This window comes from Sorghum bicolor, chromosome 5, assembly GCF_000003195.3.
Source record: "Sorghum bicolor cultivar BTx623 chromosome 5, Sorghum_bicolor_NCBIv3, whole genome shotgun sequence".
Taxonomy (NCBI): domain Eukaryota; kingdom Viridiplantae; phylum Streptophyta; class Magnoliopsida; order Poales; family Poaceae; genus Sorghum; species Sorghum bicolor.
Window position 1 is genome coordinate 55,152,024 of NC_012874.2, and position 19,005 is coordinate 55,171,028.

The following is a 19,005-nucleotide window of genomic DNA, read 5'->3' on the forward strand; positions in this document are numbered from 1 at the left end:
TAACTGTTATAATTTAAGGCTTGCTCTAGACCTAAACTTGTGGGATGAAAACTTGAGCTGAAGTCTAAGTTGTTAACGGATACGATATGGGAAGGTTGAGCTGTTGTTTATCTGTTCTTAGAGATGCTAGAATTCTGGAGAATTTTATCTTTGAAAATCTTTAAAATGTTGCATGATGAGTTCCTGTATGATGAGAGTTTAAATTCCTACCACAGCCACATATACATGCTTGCTAGACCTTGAGCCACACATTTACTATTTACTGCTTATGAGCATTGAGTGTGGTCAAGCTGTGTAGACCCTTAGGAGCTTGTCATGTGGTTAAATCAAGATTCACTTGCACGTTCACTCATACATGCTACTTCTACTCCGGAAGTACCATCCACATATATCCACTCATTTCCATCTCCAAAACCACCCAAAAGTATTCTACTCCTAATCCGGGAGAGAATAACCAAAAATATTTCTGTTTCCCCTTGTGAAATAAATGCTCAAGTTATCTTGTTACTACCACTTGCTACATTATTTCAGGAGATGAGTGCTCTAGAAAAAAAAAGAGAAAAAAAAAGAAGAAGAAAAAAAAGAAAATAAAAGATACGAGGAAATAAAAAGGAGCAAGTGCTCGGAACCTCGAAAGAAAAGAAAAAGTAAGACGAGAGGTAAAAATGGACAAGTGTCCGACAGTAGAATTAGGGGTGCAAGATACCCACCTGAGAGAAAAAAAAGAAGAGCATCTCATTCTCCTCATAAAGTTTCAAAAGCAAGGAAGGTATGTATCCCCTCAAAGAGCAAAGTAGAATTAGACTTCCACCACCATTGTTATCACCATCATCACCATACACCATTCATTCGCCACACATGCACATCTTGATTTGGCTTATTGATTTGTTTCTTTGGATCCATAGTTTGACTATGCAATAAATGTCTTGTAAGTATGTATACTTTATCTCCCACCTATGAGCTCCAGATATTAAAGCCTTATTAGAGTAGGGTGAGAGAGAAGACAATGTCACTATGCTTCATACCATAAATACTACATATCTTGAGAGAAGGCATATACCATCACTGCCTTGGTAAGGATCCAAAAATACCACAAAAGAGAGACCTGAGAGAATCATACAAGGAATTTCTGAGTTTTATTTGAAAATCTGCAAAAACCCCAGAGCTATAGCTGATCAAGAATAAGAGACATGGCACTTGGCTAGACTGTTCTATCTTTTAACCACTCAAGACAGAAGTGACGGTTACAAGTCCTATGGTGTAGGTAAAGTAAGTAAGTTTTAAGTCTTAACAGTTTACTCTAACCCAGAGATGAGATCTTATTTAAAAGCATGTGTACCGTCAAATTTTTAAAGATATTGTAACTACTTATGATCCATAGCTGAGTCTATCCTTGCTCAGGGACGAGCAAGAGGTAAGCTTGGGGGAGTTTGTTGACGGTCCTTAAGTATCAAATTTAATTATCAAATAAACAAAGAAAAAGATCCAAATGAAATCAACATCTAGACTTAGGGTTTTATCTGACAGAATTCCACGAGTTTTGGTGTTTGTCTATTTCTGCAGGGGGTTATCAGGAAATAAGGAAGAAAGGCCCACATGTCGGGATTACATAGAGATATCAACCCACCGTGCAATTTTCTACCATCTAGAAGACTCCAGAAGCCACGGGAAGGAAGCGGAGCCCGAAAGGGGCCAGGCCCAGGGCGCCCGCCCTGAGGACCTGGGCGCCCGCCCCCCTCTGGACTCCGTTCCGGACTCTCTTCGCACACGACGTTCCACCGACCTATTGGATCCAGAATAACATAGTACCACCTCGCCTATCGACCCAAAAACGCATAGAAGGGGAGGACTATATAAGGAGACCCCCTCTGGCCCCTGGAGGAGACAAGAAATTATCATAGAGATTGAGGGGTGCCCTCGAAGGAAAACCTCTTCTCTAAATAATATTTCTTTTTAGGCTTAGCAACCAATGTAAGGTAGAAATAGATCTTCTAGTTTCTACTAGATTGAGAGAGATAGAGTGGAGGTGTGGATCGGAGGAAGGCCGGCATGTCGGTGTCTACTCCGAGTTGTACCTACGGGATCAAGTCTCCTAACCCGAGGCTTGCTTCTAAGATTCTTCAGTAATTCGACTTCTAATACTAGTAAGTTCTTGTTTTATTGTTCTTTGGTTTATGAGTTTACTTTAATCCTCTTCCGGTTGAGTATTAGAGTAATCACTTGTTAGCGTAAACGTGGTGTTTAGGCTAGGGTACTCATAGATATCCCTTGACTAGCTGGACCGTGGTAGTAGCGAGGAACGTGACATTTCCGAGTTACCTCTATAGATCACATCTCGTTAGCAGGACGGGTAGGGTTATAGGTGCGGGTCGAACATCCTTTGTGTTGTCTAGATTCCGTGAGCCTCCCCAATAGAACAGTAGATCATCCTTACCAAGGTTAGAACGAGACTACGGTTGCAGTCTTCTCTATACATCACTCACATCGAGAGACATTCTTTGTAGCCTAAAGGGGTAGTAGCAATAGATTTGGTTAGTCAGATGCACCCTTTCTCCCAGTGGTAAAAATATAAATACGATACTCTGGAAAATCTCCCGGGTGAAATGCTCACCGATATCCGTGCGCTTGCGGATCATTTCCTTATTGCGTTACCAAATATCAACACTAGGCACAGGTCGTTACCGGCACCAAGTTCCTAAATGGAGGCAAGAAGAGGCTACGAAGAAGGCAGTAGGGTTGCCAGTGCTGTCCGAGCAAGTCGGTGAAAGGTCCGCGAATTGGATCCGTGCTCGGAAACCAAAGGAAACCGAGACAGGTGTGTCCTTTGAAGACCCAATGCTTGATGAAGCAATGAAGAGCATCTTTGCAGTGGCAGGCATGCAGCAGGTAGGCAAGTTTACGCCACGAAGGGAGAGAGACATCCTTAGTGTTGGCCTCGGTAACCCCGAGCATCCTGGCCATGTTCGAGGCATCTCATCCAAAGAAGGATGGAAGGATGGATTCGGCCCTCAATGGGAAAAAGAGTATAAGAAACGTGATCGGTACAAGGAACAAATGGCAAATTATTTTTAGGAAGAGGCTAAGAAAGACTCCCAAGAGATGATGGGGAAGTTGCTAGAAAATCCTCCTCCTGAGTTGATGCAGAAACTAGTGAGTGCCATGTCAAATGCAGCTACCCAAATGAGCACTCAAGCTCCCCAAATGCAGCTAGTCCCACTGGTGTCGCAACCGTTGGTGGCATCAGGTGAAACAATCATTCCAAGCAGTGTCGCATCTACGGCAAACAAGGATCACTATCCAGTTGACGACATTGTTAACTTCTACACCTTGCTCCCTTGTCATAAGATATGGGATTAACAATCATCGTACAAGGGAAGTAGCCACGGGCAAAGCGATCCCAGGAGGACCTAAATACCATGGTGCTGACATCCCTAAAGACTACTGCAGAGTAGAGGTATCAACTGTGGTCCAAAGATATGAGGACGAGATTCTAGACATCCCTGGTCCCGAGGATATTGTGAAACTAGGACAGGCGATAAACAATTTCATCCTTTGGCCTCGGAGGGACGTGCAACTAAGGGAGCCACCACCACCCTCTCAAGAGATGCCACTAACCCAGGAGTCGTCAGCTCATGTCACCTCCCCAGTCTCTTCCTGATCCACCAGAATCACCTCTCCATGTTTTCCCTGTCCATCAACCATCTCCTCTCCATGATCTTTCTACCCCACAGTCAACACAATCTCCACCACCATTCAATTCCACCCCTTCCCCACAACTCAAAGATCTAGAACCAATAAGTGAGCCACCAAAGGTGCCAAACAAGAAAGTATTTGTGATACCTAAGTTGATTTCACCATACGAGCCAAAGAAAAAATCAGCTGGGCAAGTGAGATTTTTGTCAGGCCTTGCTTCGAAACACACAATACAAGAGCATGAGATTTCTGAGCTAGCAAAGTCAAAGGTGCCTGCGCCTAAGGTCATAACTCCTGTCAATTTCAAGGTGCCAACTGCAGAAGACTACAAGACTATCCCCAAAAAGTACGTGTAGGGAAAGCCTCTACTCAGTCAGACCAAACTTATGAAGAAACCAAGTGGTATAAAAAGGTTTCATGACTGGTACATGAGAGCCTCTTCTGCTGGCATCGACACCATAAGCATGCGCATACCACAAATAGCATTTCTCAGCCAGAGTACTGACAAATGCATGCTTACATTTGATGACATGTGGGCACTGATGAACCACGAGATGCTAGATGTACAGATCGTAACGGCATTTGCATTGTAAGTGTTACATAGTTACACACATTGTAGTTGCATCAATTTTCAATATCAGACATGCTTCTGTCTTGCAGAATGTTATATGATCAACAAGATTTGTATTTTGGTTCGGACCTAAATTATTGTGCCGAAGAAAGGAATGCCTATCTCTACCAAATAGATATAGCCGAAGATCGGCACACATTCCGGATCGGGAATGACAGCACAGAGGTACAGGGTTTGGAAGGTGCAGAACGGGATGAGAAACTCCGAAAGTTGAAACTTGATTTTGAAGCCAAATACGCCTTCTACATTGGACATTCACAAATAAAGTTTCAAGACAGGAAAGCGGTGGTGGCCCCGTACCACTTTGGGTAAGTGTGAGTTTACAAATATCTATCTAAATTATTCCAATGCATAAATGCATCATGGATTTAATTCGAGCAGGAGGAACTGGATATGCTTCATCATTTATCCTAAGGAGGGAAGGGTGTTGGTACTAGACTCTGCAGATTACCCGAAAGAAAGCTATGCTCCATTCATCAAACTGCTAGAGCTGTAAGTCAAGCTATGCATGCATACTTAAGCATAGTGAGAATTTGATAATAACATGGTGATTCTATTTGAGATCATAGGGCATACAGATTCTATAAGATAAATCATGGAAAGTGCGAGTCCAATAGACCAGGGCAACCATTGGAGGTTATACATAACTGGTCGGTACATATAAAAATTTACTATTATGAATACAAATCATACACATACGACCACAGTTGCAACTATAATTAAATAACCACTCTCCTGTTATACAGTGCATGAAGCAACCACCGTTATCTATCCTCTGTGGCTACTACGTGTGCGAGAACATGAGAGAAAACGGGCGATATGCAAGGAACTCTGACAAGGTAATATAAGTAATAGTCTATTAAAGTTGGAAGTCATAAAATATATAATGTTTATAAACTTTCTTTGCAGGTATATAAGCAAGGGACGGCGGAGCGCATGGACGAACGTGCTTTAGAAAACATAGTTGAGGACATCTGCTCGTTCATCATGAAGCATGTCATTCCACGTGAAGGCAAATATCATGATGATGACAGCCAATTATCCAGGAAACAGTTCCGAGTGCTAACAGAGATTAGTAAGCTCAAACTTACTAAAGAGGGTTATTAGAGGACAGAAACAAACTTTGATGTATATATATATGATGTGTGATGATGGATATACTCTTGTAATTAACTTTATGTCTTTGAGCACCAAACTTTGATGTATACAAATGTATGTATGAGATGAAGTATTTAAATTATATGTTGCTATGTTAGAAGACCAACCAATATCAATATATTTAAATAATAACAATAAAATAATAAATAAATAAATAAATAATACATATTTTAATAGGTTTACACAGGCGGCTCTCTTAGGGAACCGCCTGTGTAAATGAACATTTACACAGGCGGTTGCCTAAGAGAGCCGCCTATGTAAATGGTTTCTACTGGCGGCTCTCAAGCAACCGCCTGTGGAAATGGACGATTTATACTGGCCTCCAGCGCAGGCGGATCTGGAAAACGCCTGTAGAAATATGTTACCAACCGCCTGTATAGTGTGCCCATGTACTAGTGATGTGTACAACCGAGCTAAGAGAAACAGTGCAACCTAAGGAGTTAGGCGTCTCTGCTGCTGACTGCACGACCCTACTTTGCCATCCAAGAAGAGCGCTCTTCTACCGGCCCTGTTGTTGGTCGCTAAGAACAACTCCTCCCCTGCTTGGAGGTCGGTAAGTGCGCTAGCGGTTGAGCGGCAACCCGTCTGCTCCTACTTGGCAGGGGTTGCCTTGCGGTTGTTAGAACCGGTGCTGCCCACCGAGTTCTCGATCTTAGAGCTGGCTTGAAGCTGTCCCAGCTAGCTACCACGAGCCTACACTCCCACATGTTCTAGGTCCACCAAAGCTGACAACATACAAGGTCCATGGGCTTTGCTCAACCCAAAAGACTAGTCTAATAGGTTGGACTGCCCCCACCATCGCTACACGATGTGGGACTAAACCCTAAACATCAACAGCAGTTACCGCCTTCTGTCATGGTGTATGACTAGCAATTACTGGTGACCTTCGCTTCTGCGACACCTTCTTGGTGAACCGTGCAAGACGCCAAGCAGCCTCACATGGTGTAGGCGTCGCGTCATTGGGGTGTGCGTGCTCGTCGTGCTCTCTATGACAGAGGGTTGTTCCACCCATGGTGGTGTGAGCTATGGCAGCCCCTACACTGCTGACAATAGAGGTGAATCCATTGTCTGCTCAAAAGCCATCACTAGAGAACGGGTGTCCAATGATGCTTCAATGTCCTAATGTGCTACCGCCTGAGTAGACTAGCACCCAGGCGCTGGTGCATCTGCTGGCCAGCCCACGATGAGTGAGTTGATGAGCTCCTCTAGCATTGGATCGATCGAGACGACACATGGTCGCTAAACAGCTATTGCCTGAGAATGGGTGTCCAGAAATAATACTTCAACCTCCTAAAGTGATGCCGCTCGAGAAGGCTAGCACCCTAGGCGCTAGTGCTCCCACTAGCTGGCCCACCATGAACGAGGCAGCGAGCTCCTCCAGCTCAGTGAAGTGAAATGGAGCTGCATTAGGTGTGGTTTAGCCGGTGTGGCTACAATTCGCATATCCTGCAAGGGTAAAACCCCCTGCTGCCCATTGGCATTGGTGACGAAGACCCATCCACGATGGCCAAGGCACTAGCGAGGAGGGCCACAACCATCCACTGCTTGAGCATGTGGGCCGCACACCAGCAAGGGCATGGCCGGCTGTGCTTCCTCCACCTTCACCGAGGTCCAGCGTGCCACGCTGGTTCGTGCACCTGCTCGGGCCCCTAGCATGCTCAGTGGTGGCAACGCCTTGTGTGGCCTTGGTAGTGATGGAGCAGGGTTGGCACGCTCTGGCAATGGCAACGGTGATGTCCCTTGCTGTGGTCCCCGCCAAACTGTGTCGTGGTAGGTCATTGGAGAGACGGCTGGTTACAACTCCTCGGAGGTGTCAAGGTCCCCCTCTGCGCACCTATGAGCCTTGGAATACCCTTCGAGTTTCCCGAAGCTAACGGGCTAGGGCCTGAAGGGTGGACGAGGAAGACGTCAATCCCGGGCTATGGCAGCGGCTGTCGTGTAGTGGCCCCGGCCTCTCCCCACCTGCACGGGATCCGGCCACCTTCATGGCCAATAGCAGTGACATCGGTGGTGCCCAGGCACCGGTGATCGTAGAACCACCAACATGGGGCCGCCTACGCTGGAGCCGCCTGTCTCCTCCGTGGGCTGTGGAGGTGGCCGTGCAGGAGGGGCCTCACAGGTGGCAGCCACGGGCCGCTGGTAGCTGCAGGCCCCGACTCCTAGTTGGGTAACGGGTGGCGGCGCGGAGGCAGCATCTTGGTGGAGGCACATCCAATGGCTTCACAAGCTGTTGGCAAGGCTGGATCTACAAGCTTGGAAGTTGCAAGGAGGGAAAGGGAGAGGGAGGAGGGTAGGGGGTAGAGGGAGGGCCTGTCGATGCTAGGATGGAGAACATAGCGGTGGCAATGGGTGGGGAGAGGCCAGGGGCACCGCTAAGTCTCCGCCCGTCCCGTCAGGTCCGAGGTGTTAAAAGTGATATGGGAATGGTCATTAGCCCATTACATTAAGAAGATTGGTGAGGCGAAACAGGAGGCCGAGTTGCTTCTGAGCATGTTGGAGTTGCTTCTGAGCATGAAGCCCCGGAGGCGGTTCCAGACTCATCACGTCGGAGTGGTCAACAAAGACATTTACCTTTGGTCCATATCGTCTGACAAACCACTCTGAGGTGTTCAGGCATCTAAGGCCTTGTTTGGTTGCTCTCCCATCACATCGAATATTTGAACACATATATGAAGTACTGAATAGAGACTATTTATAAAACTAAAAACACAATTAGAGAGTAATTTGCGAGACGAATCTTTTAAGCCTCATTAGTCTATAATTGAACACTAATTGCTAATAAAATAAAATAAAATAAAATGTTATAATATTTGTTAAATTTTAACACCTTCGACCAAATAAGCCCTAATTACTTGATGAGACTGATACTGATTACGACAAACAATACGGGCCAAAAAAAATGTCGGCTGCAGCTAGAAAACGACGACGTTGCCTGTGCCTGGCTAACACTCGGCCAAGCATGGCCGACAAATAGAAGTCGCAGCGCGCGACCCATCGCTTTCCGTAGTGGCTGGTGCAATGGAAAGTTGCTGGAATGGAACCCTAGCTCTCTCTCTCTCTCTCTTGCCGTCTTGCATATATATATAGCCCGTGTAGTGTAAAGTTTGCTGCTTGGACGCAGAAATCCTTTGCGTTTGGGATCGATCGAGAACAAGCTGAGGACCACACGGATGCTCTTGCTGCTTTGCATTGCTCTAATATTAATTAATCTACCTCGATCATCAAGCAAGTAGTGATGGGCCAAGCATGCACATGCGCCTGATGAGGCCCTCCTCGCTAATCCGAGGCATAAGACAATGTTAAGGACACTCGGATCGGAGCAAGTGAGAGAGCATGTACTATTATTATTGGAATCAATCGCCCTGCCAGGTTGTATGCCTTAATCAAACGGTGTCTGGTGACCAAGAATATATTCGATGCCAAATAGTAAGTAGCACAGTGCAAACGATCAATTTAACTTTAGTATGTATATATATGGTCTCATATATAGTCAAGCGCGAGAGACAAAGCTAGTAGCATTATTCACAAGCAAATGCCTTACAACAGAAAGGACAAACGTGTAAAAAGCATGCAACGTGACTACATATATTTACATACAGTAAGTAAGTAAGTACTGTAGTTGCATGTACAGTGTGCTTATTCTTTTACATATGTACAGTGTATTGTATGTTGAGACAAGATCCAGAGGAACGGGTGTTGCGTGCACGGCATCTTCTGGTTGCTAGCAGTTAGCTTCTCGATCGGCCTATATATATATGCCCTACTAGCTAAGCTAGCAACCTTTCTGATGATCCAGCTAGCTTTGATCGTGTCCAATTTGAAGAAAACAATAAGCTAGCAGCAGTAATGTAATGTTATAGAGTTGCAGTGTATAAAGGTTGATGTAGTACTTTTTTCTGTTTGTTTCTGCGCTCCGATGCTCATCAATCAAAGTATCATCAATTGAAAGCAAGGACAAAGAAGCAATATAATGCTTACACGCGTGGCTTCACCCTTCACTCATCAAGCCATTTTCTAAGTTGATTTTTTGTAAGGCTTCATGCAAGAAACCAGAGAAGAGACATAGATTAATAATCTTCTCAAGAAAAAGTCGTGCCAAAACGGAACCGTGTATATATCGGTGGGAAATGAAGCTTATATATGTGCCAGGTGAACCCATGCATCTTTCAATCATATCGAATCTGGCATCTTTAATTTGCTCTTCTTTTTCATTCAAGTCGAGAAAAGGGTTAACATACTGTGCTGGGGTTTCACGCTGTGCTCGTAGATTACAGAGCAAAACACATCAGCTCATTTGATTTGGTGCGTGCTCATCATTAGTCCCGATAGAGAGAGGTACGAAAACCCTCCATCTGCTGGACCATTGCGCCGGTCTGCAGTGCAATTACAGTTAGAGTGATGGCAACTACGTACCCAACACATGCCATATTGATGCCAATGCACTACTACAGTCAGGCACTGTAAGGGCGGCTAAATAAGCTCTGTAAGGGCGGCTGGCCTAACCGCCCTTATGCAAACGCTCTTACAGTGGATTCCACTGTAAGGGCGGTTCAACACCAACCGCCCTTACAGTGGTCCGCTGTAAGAGCGGCTGGTGTTTCCAGCCGCCCTTACTGTGAGCATTAGTAAGGGCGGCTTAATCTAGAGCCGCCCTTACAGTTAATTTTCAGCCAAAAAAATATAAATTACAATAATCAAATAGTATATGTATAATGGTGTTTGCAGCTATAACACTCTGATTAAAATACTATGAATAACATTTGACAAAATGAAGCAATTTATACAGCTTGCAATGACAACACGTACTATAAATGTTATTAATGGTTACAGAGAAATCATTATTCAACTATGCATAAACCAAAGTAGCAATACCAGGTCCTTCCTTTCCATCATCCCTAGAAAATAAACCACTTCTAACCTGAGTAATATAAGGTAGAGATCAAAAGCAAGTCTAATAAAGAGATTTGGATTCATTTTTACCCAAACAGTTAGCAAATTGGGACAAAATGAGATTAAACAAAATAAAAAATAAATATTTCAGATTTTTCTATAATAGGTAGATATTAAAATCTTAAATAAATTAAAAATTGTCCAGATACAATTCAAACAAGGATTAAACACATCAAATTCAATTTAGTGTTCAACCACTGACCTAACCAATTGAAACCACAATCAGTCATATATGTCAAACCTACTAATGAATATTTCGTTGAGCCAAATTTTCTCACCTTGTAGTAGTCAACCTGCACTGTCCACTACTAGAATGAACTGAAGTAAGCAATGCCCAATCCGAAGAGCTGCAAAAACAATCAAGGCTTAGCAAAACTCTAGAACAAAATTCATCACAAAATCCTAGGTTAAACTCTACTTACACTACCATGTCAAAGAATTTACACTAACTGTTTAGTGTAAATTTTAAAATAAGTCAGAGTAAGTGGAAAGGATAGATTGGTACTGCTGTGGAAAACGCATGAAAAGAAGAGAGGTGGCAAACAAACATGAATGTTCAAAGCCAATGTAAGGAACTACAACATCACCTAAAAAGTAGTCTAGATATCAAAATTTACCCTAACTGGGGCTGTCTACCTGACATCCGGTTGAACGAGGCAGTTACTTTCCAATATAGTTGACCTTACTTAGAGATATAAATATAAATGTTATATTTTATAAACTTGATTAAATTAAAAAAGTCTGACTTGTCTTAAATCTATTACTAAATCCTTCCACAAAAGAGTGCAATTTTCAGATTTCAAGAAATCAAACAGAGTAAAGTTTTGGCTAAGTTTATATATAAAGCGACAGAAAATAAGCATCCTTAGATTAGTTATAGAATATATATTAATTGACCATCACTTTATAGACAGAGAGAGTATTACATCAATCAAGCCCGTTGCTAGCGCGAGGGAACACGCTTGTTTCATGCATCCACTATCCCATCCCAGCCGTACGAAACAGTAGTGCACTCATCAGCAGCAACAAAACTGAAAGCAACAAAAAATAACCTGGAAAATAACACCCGTCCGCGTCGAGCGCTGTGCGAAGACGCGAGCCAGGGCAGCAGCCGCAGGGGCTCCACGAGCCACGCGCGCGCCGCGCGGGGACGCGAGGCCGAGCCGCCCGCGGGACCTCAGCGCCGGCCGCTGCCGGTCGCCCGCCGGGGCTAAGTCGCGCGCAGGCGGGCCGCCTGCCGCTCGCGCCTCCACGCCGGCCGCGCCGAGCCCACCCGCGCCGAACAGGCCGCGGTGCGTGCCTTCGGGCGGCCACCGCCTGGGCGAGCGCGCGCGCCGCGCGAGGAGGCGAGGCCGACCCGAGCCGCCGTCTGTGCGCGTGGCCACCTCCGTGCCGCGTGCACGCGCGGAACCAAGGCCGGTCGCCTGCCGGGCCGAGCCGCGCCGTCTCCGCTGCTCCTCGTCAGGGGCTGCGCGAGCCGCGCGAGCTGAAGCCCCGCCCGTCGCCAGGCGCGGGCAACAGCCGGTGCTGCTCTTCTCCCTCCCTCCGTAAGTGACGGCTTAGCAGGGGAGAGGGAAGTGAGAGAGTGAGGAAAATTTTAGGGTTTGGTTCGTTTTTATATGAGCTCTATCCTGTCTAAGTGAACTACAACCGTAGGATTCATTTGGATGGCTGAGATCAGATCTCAGTTAGGGTTTGCTAGCTGGGCCTTTACTGGGCTGGCAAGCTCCCAGCAGGCCGAGCGCAGCTGAAGCGTTGCTGGGCCGTTTTAGCCAGTGACGAATTCAGCCTTTATTTCCTCCAGAATTTGATTTTTATTTTTATTTCCATCATATTGGAAATGTTTGGGTTTTGTTCATCTGATACTGCAACTTGCTCCAAAATTTCTCAAATTTTTTTTATAGGTTCCACATGTGATAACATTAAACCTTAAAAAGTTTTGTGATTTTTTGACTTTTTTTTTGCTATATTTCATTAATTAATTTCTTTAAATTGATTGTTCCGCTGCATAATTCTACTTTGAACTATAGGTGCAGGAAATAGTAAAACTTAGCCATTCAAAAAATGATATTCATGTTGAGTAATGTATTTTTAGACCATATCCAAAAACTGACCCAAAAGTTTAAAGTCCTTATCCACGGAACATTATCATCCAAGTGTGGTACAAGTGATTTTTAATTATATAAAACTCAAACGAAATCAGAAAATTACAAAACTTGTTGAGGTGTCATGTTATCACATGAGGAGCCTATGATAAAAATTTGAAAAAAAATTGGAGCAAGTTGTTGAGGTCTTTTATTGCCTAATTTGACCTAGTTTGACCAAGTCAAACATTGAATTTTTTAGAAAATACACTTTGACCGGACCCGAGATTGTCTCAGATGCAAAAGTCATTAATATAAAGTTTGTTCCCCTTATCAAGATACACATTTGTTGTAATGGTCAACTTTTCATCTGAGATGGTTTGGACCACTAAAATTTTGAATTTTCAAATTTTCACTACTACACGCACGTTTTCGGGACCCTAGACGACCCCAACTCAGAAAGTCATGAATAGCAATTTTGTTCCACTCATCATGATCAACATTTGATATATAGGACATTTTTGCATTTGACAAAGCGTTAAGAAAGTGCAGTTCTAAATCCACAAGTCCCGCATGTAGTTTCATAAAGTCTATGTGTGATTCAAGACTTTGTGACTAGAGTTTACAAACACTTTCTCAAATGCAAAAATATCCTATGTATGGAATGTGTATCTTGATGAGCTCTATCTACCTTGTATTCAAAAGTTTTTCATTTGAGGTCATTTACTTACTCGTTTGACCAGGTTTGACCAAGCCACGCCTTGGGTTTTCAAAACATGTGAACTGAGTTTTCTGTAACTTTTCCAAATGCAAAAATGTATTGTGTATCAAAGGTAGACCTTGATGAGATCTAACTATGTTGTATTCATTTTTTTTTTCATTTGAGGTCTTTTATTGCCTAGTTTGACCTAGTTTGACCAAGTCAAACATTGGATTTTTTAGAAAATACACTTTGACCGGACCCGAGATTGTCTCAGATGCAAAAGTCATTAATACAAAGTTTGTTCCCATTATCAAGATACACATTTGTTGTAATGGTCAACTTTTCATCTGAGATGGTTTGGACCACTAAAATTTTGAATTTTCAAATTTTCACTGCTACACGCACGTTTTCGGGACCCTAGACGACCCCAACTCTGAAAGTCATGAATAGCAATTTTGTTCCACTCATCAAGATCTACATTTGATATATAGGACATTTTTGCATTTGACAAAGCGTTAAGAAAGTGCAGTTCTAAATCCACAAGTCCCGCATGTAGTTTCATAAAGTCTATGTGTGATTCAAGACTTTGTGACTAGAGTTTACAAACACTTTCTTAAATGCAAAAATATCCTATATATGGAATGTGTATTTTGATGAGCTCTATCTACCTTGTATTCAAAAGTTTTTCATTTGAGGTCTTTTACTCACTCGTTTGACCAGGTTTGACCAAGCCACGCATTGGGTTTTCAAAACATGTCAACTGAGTTTTCTGTAACTTTTTCAAATGCAAAAATGTATTGTGTATCAAAGGTAGACCTTGATGAGATCTAACTATGTTGTATTCAATTTTTTTTCATTTGAGGTCTTTTATTGCCTAGTTTGACCTAGTTTGACCAAGTCAAACATTGGATTTTTTAGAAAATACACTTTGACCGGACCCGAGATTGTCTTAGATGCAAAAGTCATTAATACAAAGTTTGTTACCCTTATCAAGATACACATTTGTTGTAATGGTCAACTTTTCATCTGAGATGGTTTGGACCACTAAAATTTTGGATTTTCAAATTTTCACTGCTACACGCACGTTTTCGGGACCCTAGACGACCCCAACTCCGAAAGTCATGAATAGCAATTTTGTTCCACTCATCAAGATCTACATTTGATATATAGGATATTTTTGCATTTGACAAAGCGTTAAGAAAGTGCAGTTCTAAATCCACAAGTCCCGCATGTAGTTTCATAAAGTCTATGTGTGATTCAAGACTTTGTGACTAGAGTTTACAAACACTTTCTCAAATGCAAAAATATCCTATGTATGGAATGTGTATCTTGATGAGCTCTATCTATCTTGTATTCAAAAGGTTTTCATTTGAGGTCATTTACTCACTCGTTTGACCAGGTTTGACCAAGCCACGCCTTGGGTTTTCAAAACATGTGAACTGAGTTTTCTGTAACTTTTCCAAATGCAAAAATGTATTGTGTATCAAAGGTAGACCTTGATGAGATCTAACTATGTTGTATTCATTTTTTTTTTCATTTGAGGTCTTTTATTGCCTAGTTTGACCTAGTTTGACCAAGTCAAACATTGGATTTTTTTAGAAAATACACTTTGACTGGACTCGAGATGGTCTCAGATGCAAAAATCATTAATACAAAGTTTGTTCCCCTTATCAAGATACACATTTGTTGTAATGGTCAACTTTTCATCTGAGATGGTTTGGACCACTAAAATTTTGAATTTTCAAATTTTCACTGCTACACACACGTTTTCGGGACCCTAGACGGCCCCAACTCCGAAAGTCATGAATAGCAATTTTGTTCCACTCATCAAGATCTACATTTAATATATAGGACATTTTTGCATTTGACAAAGCGTTAAGAAATGTAGTCTCACACACATACATAAATGTAGTCTCACACACATACATAAATGTAGTCCACATGGATACATAAATAAAGTCTCACACACATACAAATTAATTAGTTGAGAATAATTATTAGCAACAATTAATAAGTAACAATTATTATCTACCATTATTAGCAACAATTAGTAGCTATCATTATTAGCAATAATTGTGTTAGAAATGATTATTAGACATAATTAATATTACCAATTATTATCTACCATTATTAGAAACAATTAATATTAACAACAACTAATAGTTTACCAATAACTATTCATGCCAATCACATTCCAAATTCATGAAACAAAAACAAAAAAGGAAACTCTAGATCTAGAATGCTTTTTCTCTCCATACATGAAACTACAATTAATCTCCAATGTAGGCCACTTATGCTACAGACCACTGAGCCGCCCCTACAGTGCCTCCCCTACTGTAAGGGCGGCTGGTAACACCAACCGCCCCTACAGAGAACACTGCAAGGGCGGCTCACTCCTTGGTTAGCTGCCCACCCACTGTAAGAGCGGTTCAAATGTTAGCCGCCCCTACAGTATGGGGGGCGCTCTCTTAGCAAGTTTTTCATGTAGTGATACAAACAAGATTGTTTTCGCCGTCGTCATGCGTTTCGTCCATGCATGCATGCATGCAGTTTAGTTAGCTAGTCGTAGGCTAGCTTTTGATAAATGGATGGGACGATGGTCTGTTGAGACCTGCACGTCAGCTAGTCCGCGTCGTATATAGTATGTCGATGATCCATGCAGTTTAGTTAGTTGGCGGGTGGGATGTCAAATTTAAATTATTCCTCCTCGAAGCAGACACCTCCTAATATAATCAATGTGCAAGATCTCTCTGATCTCGTTCTCTCATCAGAGCGAGTAGATCGTATGTCATTGACTAATCATTCTCGTCTTCGGCAGCAGCCGTGCGTCGGCTGTATAGCGCCCCGATAAATATACATAGCTACAACAACGTCACGCAGTTATGCAATTGCAGATCGACTAAGGACAGGTAGCTAAAATTATTTTAGCTACTTTTGGGTGACTAACGGAACTAAAATATTTTAGCTCTTTTTAGTCAATGCGTTTGGAACTTTAGCTACTAAAGTAACTAAAGTTTAGCTAGCTAAAATTTAGCAAGGGGAACCAAACGGGACCTAAGTATTGTCACTTTCTCCACTCTCCTGAGTCATGGTCAGTCTAATTACAGAGATGGCAAACCGGCGTCATCGGCTTCCCGCGCGCTTTACAAATGAAAATTTGAAAACACCTGTTCACCTCTTGAATTAATCTCATGCCATGCGCGCGCTTTACAAATGAAATATGAAAACACCTCTTCAATCTCATGCCATGGACGTGATCTTTGTAACACCCTAAAATTTGGTTCTTCGAAAATAAAGCTAAAATAATTTAATTTTATATTTTTGTACTCATAAAAATATAGAAATAATAATTTTTTTTATTAAATTAAAATTTATCATAAGGTTTAGCAACATGTTTGAGCATGTATGTCTTTGCATTTGATTTATTAACATGGGTGGCTTTGTCAAAAAATCAAAATGTTTTGAAATGATTTGAAAATAGCTTTTGAATAAAAAAAATAAAAATGGAAACCATCCCCTGCTCGGTTTTGGCCCGAGAGGCCCAACCCCTTCCCCTCCCGGCCTGCTCTCTCACCCTATGTGCAGGCCCAACAACACCAGAGGCCAGCATCACTTCCCCTTTCCCTATCTTGTGTGGCCCACGGCCTGATCGAGCCCAGCTCGGCATCCCATCTTAGCCCAACAGAAGTTATGGGCCCAACTCCTCACCTCACAGCCCACTTGGCCAGTAGCAAGCTAAAGCCCACGTGGGTGTTTTCTCCCTTTCCTCCGACTGACAAGCCGGCCCCACCTTCTCTCTCACTGAGCGATGGAGCCCACGCGTCAACCGTCTCCTTCCCCAAGTCACGCCCGAGCCGGACTCCATCCAGGGAAACAGATCCATCCCTGATTTCTTCACGATTGGCGTCTTCTGCAAGCAAGACCCCTATATAAGATGGAACCACATGCGATGCTGCCCTTTTTCCGAGACCAAGCACGCCGTCCTTCCCTCATATCGAGTTAGCAGAGCCGCCATAACCCTAGCGTCATCGTGCCGATCTTGGTTCGTCAAATTCCATTGTGTTTTGCCTCCGTAAGTGCTTTGCCGAGCTTCGTGTTGTGCTTGTGAAGCCACCTAGCTTTCTCTTACATGAAATAATGCTTTGTTTCACTCGTTTCAGGTCACCGAAGTTCTCAGAGAGCTCACTGTCCGTCAAATCACGACGTCGGTCGTCCCCGGGTGTTCCATGCCCCCACTTTTGCCTGGTGAGTTCGGATGAAGCTCCTCTGCACCCCGGTGCTTTTCCCATCAAAGATCATGGCTTCTAGTGCCTTCTCCATTAACTCCTGGGAGGTGCCATGACCGCCGGCAATGGCACCACCGTGAGACCTTTGTGCGCCGGCAGCCAAATCCTCCGAAACCCTTCCCAACCGTCCAAATCGTGATCGACGCTCAGGATTAGAAGATACCCCTTTGGGGTAGATTTTGTTAAAGAGTCCCTAGAAAGATTCGTAATATAACTCGTCGTCCTTGACGCATTTATAAAATGTGTTTTGTCTTTTTAAAAACATAAACAGGTCAGTTTAATGCAAAATACGTTTTCTATATTTATAAAAGTGCCACTGATTTTTTTTCTTATAAAATGCTCATTTTAACTCTGATTTGACACATTCAAATTGCATTAGATTCGTAATAACGAGATCTACCTGTTAGTACAATTGTTTCACCAGTTTGAAACTCTTTAACTTCGTGATCCTATTTAATTAATTACTTTTTCTAAAGACAATCTTAGAAAAAATATATCTTCTCCGTTTTAGCTCTGATTTTCGTTTGTGTGATCGTAGCGATGCGTAAAATTATTTTATAAACTTTTTACATTATTTTGCTACTATAGCTTTGTTTACTTTGTGTATATTTGGACCCGATTGCTTGTGTGTTGATGATTGGTGATCGAGTTTAGACGGTGAGCAGTACTTTGGTGATCAAGATCAGTACCTTAACAACTAGCACAACAAGCAGGAGCAATTGAATCAAGGCAAATATAGCATTTGGGTTTTCTTTGTGTAACCATGATCTTGTGACTTGATTAATGTTTAAACAACAAACGATAAAAATGACTTTTTAGCAACTTGAGGATTTAACTATACGTGATCACCCGGGATTGACAATGCAACCATGAGGGCTATAATAGCTCTAGCTCTAGCTCAGTATGAGGACCTTTTCTAGCTTGTTAGCAGTTACTTTAAATGGCGTAAAAATATCTAGATACGTTAGGTATAGTACGGCCTCTGTCTTTATGTGTATAGGTTGCGCGTCATTGTGCCATTTGGAAGGGGGCTTTATATCTGCCTGCCAAGTGAATCTAATGGCCCTAACTTGTTAGACAAACCTTTTGAAAGGCTTCATAGTGATCCATGCCGATCTTCCTTGGTAGTGGGTTAAGAGGCTGATCACCTCGGACGAAAGGGTAAATCATGACTCATGGGTAAAGATATACAACCTCTGCAAAGTGTTTAAATTGGTATACTCGCTGTGCTCACGAACACGAGCGGCCTTATGGACATTTACATTAAGGGTGATGATTCTTGTTGTGTTAAGATACTCATTTTATTGTTTAATGCTCTACATTATTTATGTCATATTGATCATGAGATTGTGAGATCTTTACAATCTAGTTGCTATACTTGTGGAGTTCGACATGGACTCACTTTTGCTATTTCCCCCGCACCCTTCTGGAAAAGTTTTGGGTTGTGATCAACTAGTCAGTTTGGATCCTCTGAAGTGGATTAATACCCAAAGTTTGGAG

General features: G+C 42.8%; 1 long non-coding RNA gene across 2 annotated transcripts; it reads right to left on the reverse strand.

Moving 5' to 3' along the window:
* LOC110435384 lies at positions 10,164-12,011 on the reverse strand. 2 transcript variants are annotated; one of them, XR_002453047.1, is made up of 3 exons: positions 11,485-12,011; positions 10,711-10,779; positions 10,164-10,400 (listed from the first exon to the last, which is right to left on the reverse strand). It is a non-coding gene; the product is annotated as an uncharacterized LOC110435384 (long non-coding RNA). The 2 variants fall into 2 exon arrangements; XR_002453048.1 differs by having other exon boundaries at positions 11,359-11,496.